At 30.1% G+C, this 5,143-nt stretch overlaps 1 non-coding gene across 1 annotated transcript; it reads left to right on the top strand.

Annotated features, from left to right (window-relative positions):
• The first annotated feature begins 313 nt into the window (after window positions 1-313).
• Window positions 314-420, top strand: LOC139878914 (small nucleolar RNA R71). Its single transcript, XR_011769776.1, has one exon. It is a non-coding gene; the product is annotated as a small nucleolar RNA R71 (small nucleolar RNA).
• Window positions 421-5,143: the final 4,723 nt, after the last annotated feature.

The following is a 5,143-nucleotide window of genomic DNA, read 5'->3' as shown; positions in this document are numbered from 1 at the left end:
TTTCGAGTTTCTTAAATTAATAGTCTCATTTTTATGTATATAACTCATTGTTAAAATATCTAATGAGATACATACTTATAATAAAAACATGTTAACTATATATATAACCATATATATGTCATCGTATAGTTTTTACAAGTTTTAATGTTCGTGAATCACCGGTCAACTTGGGTGGTCAATTGTCTATATGAAACATATTTCAATTAATCAAGTCTTAACAAGTTTGATTGCTTAACATGTTGGAAACATTTAGTCATGTAAATATCAATCTCAATTAATATATATAAACATGGAAAAGTTCGGGTCACTACATAAACCATGTTGCGGACATCCTCTTAATAACTTTCCAAATCTTGTCCATGCTTCATATAACGTTTCATTTGGCTATTGTGTGAACGTAACAATTTCTCCATGAAGTCTCACGGCTTTAGATGCCGGAAAGAATTGTTTAAGAAATTTTTCAACTAAAACGTCCCATGTATCAATCGCCCCTTCAGGTAACGATTCCAACCAATCTTTGGCTTCTCCCTTTAAAGTCCAGAGAAATAAAATGAGATATATCTGTTCATCCTCCACTTCTCTTATTTTAAATAGAGTGCAGAGCCTATTAAAGGTACGAAGATGTTCATTTGGATCTTCCTTCGGTGCACCACTAAATTGGCATTGATTAGTCACCATGTGTAGAATTTGTCCATTGATTTCATAATCTGGCGCATTAATGTCTGGTTGAGTAATTGCGTAATCTTGACCAGTGCGTTTAGCTCTCATTCGGTCTTCCATACTTAGAGGTTCCAGATTCTCCATGATTGAATTTGTTGAATCTGAATCACTAGAGGATTCTGATTTAATGGTTGGTTCCTCGACAATCTCTGTTTGAATGATTGGTGGTTCCGGAGGAACGATTAGTGGTTCAGGATCTATGAATTGTCCCTGAATATTCTCCGGATTCTCAATTGTGAGGTCGGGTTCAAAAAATGGATTATCGAAAATTTGAATTGGAGTACTTGGTCGACTGGATGACGATTCTAAAGAAAAATCAACGGCGACAATATTTGCTAGATGTCTTGATCGAGTTACAGGTGGTGAACGTACAAAAGGTGGTGAACGTTTTGCTCGGTGCATTCACTGAATATCCTATTAGTTTTTAAAAAGAAAGAAAAATTATATAAGTTATCCAATTAATAGACTTTTCTGATTTTGCCCACGTTTCGAATAGCCAAAAGATGCAGCAGAGGGGCACGATTCGTTTGGTCTCAATATAATTGAGTACTGTTTGGCTCCAATAACCCGGTCCACGTACAAATCCAACTATTACTACGAACCAGAAAATTTTGATGTCTATCAATTTAACCACTTCAAATAATTTTTCGTAATTTAAAGAAATTTTAGAGAAAAAATGGAAAAAAAATCTAAGTCCTAAAACTAGAATGTCGATAAATAAGAAAGAAAAAGAGCGCGTCAAAAAACGTCGAAAAATAAAAGGTCGAAAAATAATAGGCGTCGAAAAATGAAAATAAGAAAGTAGCGCGTCTAAACTTAAAAAGGCACTAAAAACTAAGAATTAAAAATTGCGTCTAAAAAAATTAAAGCTTAAAAGAAAAACTATATCCCAAATGGCAATATCTTAATAAGGTGCTAAAATATAAAAACAGCGTCGCAAAATTCTAAAGCACCTAGATCTTAGTCTAAAGAAAAAGCACTTAAGGGATTTTACGGCAAAGCCTAAAAATCTAGAAGTAAAAATAACTATGGCAAAAACTATGTCTTAAAACTAAATATGAGCGAAAAATACAAAAATTACGCTAAAACGATAAAAAGGGGTACAACATATAAAAATATACTTAAAGTTGTAAAAAGTACAATTTTTATAAAAATATTATTTTTATATTATTTATTTTATAAAACTATTAAATTTGTAATTTATTAAAACTAATTAAACTAAATATATAAATTAATTAATAAAAACTTAAACTAAATATTAATATTAAAAAACAACCCTAATTAGGGTTTAGATAATAATAATAATATATACTCCGTAATTAATGCAGAATAGGGTTTCCTGTTGGTGTGTCAGACACACTCATGCGATCGCATGAGAAATTGCCTTCGGGCTCATGCGATCGCATGAGCCAGGGTTTTGGGCCAGGTTACGGGCTGCTACAGTACGGGCCTCGAGTTTTAATATTTTTTTTTTAATTTTCTGTTTTAAATTTTTTGTTTTATATAATTATAATATATTTATATAAATTAAATAAAATTATTTTTTTATAAAATAAAGACAAAGAAACTTTTATAGAACTTATATATTTAATAAACTCTTAAAAATATTTATATTTTTCTTTTTCTTTTTATATTTTTGAATATTTAAAACGTATTTTTACAAAAACTTATTTTTATAAAAGTAAACTAAAAATTAATAAATTTTTTTTATATATATATAGCGTTGCGCTTCCGACGTTTAAGCAGAAAAGCTTCCCTGGCAGCGGCGCCAAAAATACTTGGTGTTATGCGAGGTGTACTAGGAAATAGTGTATATTTTACTAGGAAATACTATTAAATATGATACAATTTTACACAAGATATTTATTTATTTATAGAATGGATATACCTAAACCTTGCTACAGCACTTATAGGCAGTGTACCTAATCGTACAGTAGTGTAGTTTTTAGTAAGTCTGGTTCGTTCCACAGGGAAATCTTTTAAACAAAGCTTAACGCTATATTAGTTTTATCTTATAAAAATACAAATATATATAAGTAATATTATTATTATAAAAAGGGGGTTTTTACCGTTTAATGACCGGTTTGTCGATTTTTATAACTTTAGTCGCAGTTAAAACCTAATGTAAAAATATTAAATAATAAATAAAAGACTTAATTTAAAGCGTAAAATAAATAACGATAATGAAATTGCAATAAATAAAAATGCGATGAAATAAAATTGTGATAATTAAAAAGTGCGATAATTAAAAGTGCAATAAAATACAATGACAATAAATAAAAATGTGATAATTAGAAGTGTAATTAAATATGAAAATAAAGGAATTATGTATGAAATAAAAGAATTATGCTTATTTAAACTTCCGTAATCATGATGTTTGACGTGTTGATTTTAGTTTATTCTCATGGGTTAATTGTTCTTTGTCCTGGATTATTTAATATGTCCGTCTGGTTTTTGTCCATAACAGTCCATCAGTCATAAATATAAAGTGTGAGTGTCCTCGTCAAATTATCCTTATATCCGAAGTCAAATATTCCAACTAATTGGGGACTTAAACTCTAAAAAGGTCTTAATACATTGTTTAATAATTACACCAGGATATCGACTGCGTGTAATCCAAGGTTTTAATACTTTGTTAACAATTACGCCAAGTGTCCTTGTACATAATTTCACCCCTGTTTTAATAATTCTATAGACTATTAATCCATTCCCGTGTCCGGTTAAATGAACGATTATTCGTACATATAAATATCCCGCCCATCGTGTCTGATCGAGTGTATATGGTTATTTATAGGGACGTCCAATTATAAATCTTTATATTAAAATTAACAAACTATCATTTAGTTAAACAAATATAAAGCCCATTAATAGCCCATAGTCTAATTTCCACAAGTGTCGTTCTTTTGTCCAAACCCCAATTAAGGTACAAAGCCCAATTACCCAATTTTAGTAATTAGCCCAACATCATGATTACTTTGTTTTAAATAAGCATAATAATAACTTAGCTACGAGACATTAAATTAAAAAGGATGAACATAACTTACAATGATTAAAAATAGCGTAGCGTTACACGGACAGAATTTCGACTTACACCCTTACAACATTCACTAACATACCCTTATTATTAGAAATTAAAATTAAAATTAAAATAATATACATATATATATATATATATATATATATATATATATATATATATATATATATATATATCGTATGATGAATGAGGAGAAAAAGATGTGTTTGATGTTCACCAAACTGCGAATTTTATAGGCATGTGGGCTGGAAAAGGGGCTCATGCGATCGCATGAGTTTTGCTCTTCAAGGCCATGCGATCGCATGGCCAACTGGGGAGGCTCACATGTTGTTGTTTTCTTCTGCCGACGGTTTTTATAATATAATATAATATAATATAATATATATATATATATATATATATATATATATATATATATATATATATTAATTTTAAGAATTAATTATATATTATATTATATTCATGTGCATAGTTGACTTGTAATTTTTAGTCCGTTGCGTCGAGCATTGAGAGTTGACTCTGGTCCCGGTTTCGGATTTTCGAACGTCCTTGTGTACAATTTAATATCTTGAATTTTGCGTTTCGAATCTTGTACTCTTGTAATTTTGAGACGTTTCTCATCAATAATTGGAACCTCTTTGATTGTACTTTGTACTTTTGAGCTTTTTGGTCGTTTGCGTCTTCAATTCGTCGAATCTGTCTTTTGTCTTCACCTTTTATTATTTAAACGAATATCACTTGTAAATAGAACAATTGCAACTAAAAGCTTGTCTTTCTTGAGGGATAATGCTATGAAATATATGTTCGTTTTTAGCATTATCAGATACCAACTGTAACACCCCGTCATAATATGTCATGACGCAGCGTGTTACCAAGAGGTCAAAGTCTAGTCGATGTACTCTATATGCAACGTTTTTAAAAACATAGCAATCATTTATTAAAATCAGAGTAATAATTGTCTTACCTATCTCTTAACAAAACAAGTCAAGTAAACAAAGTAAGTAAATGTACGAAACAATAAGTAAAAATATGAATGCTAAATGATAGTTTCAAAAGACTCTATTGATTCCATTCTTGACCTCTAAATAGTCACTTTTTACGGAAGCGATAGGTACAGCTAATTACCTGAGAATAGCATGCTAAAAGTTAACACAACGGTTGCGTGAATTCATGGGTTTAAGTAAATAAATAAAGGCATAGACCACGAGATTTTTGTTTTTATAAATCAAGAAAAATAGTGTATTTTACACAAGCACTCGAAATATGAAGCTTAACACTGCGCATGGTAACATACACGTCGTCGGTTTACCTTATAATGGGGTATACCGACCAAGTGTATTATTTACGAAATAACATGCACCTCCGTTAAGGTAGGATGGGGTCTGT

Source organism: Rutidosis leptorrhynchoides, chromosome 11, assembly GCF_046630445.1.
Source record: "Rutidosis leptorrhynchoides isolate AG116_Rl617_1_P2 chromosome 11, CSIRO_AGI_Rlap_v1, whole genome shotgun sequence".
NCBI classification, from domain to species: domain Eukaryota; kingdom Viridiplantae; phylum Streptophyta; class Magnoliopsida; order Asterales; family Asteraceae; genus Rutidosis; species Rutidosis leptorrhynchoides.
Note: the sequence above shows the minus strand (reverse complement) of the source record. Positions and strands in the feature narration are given on the sequence as shown.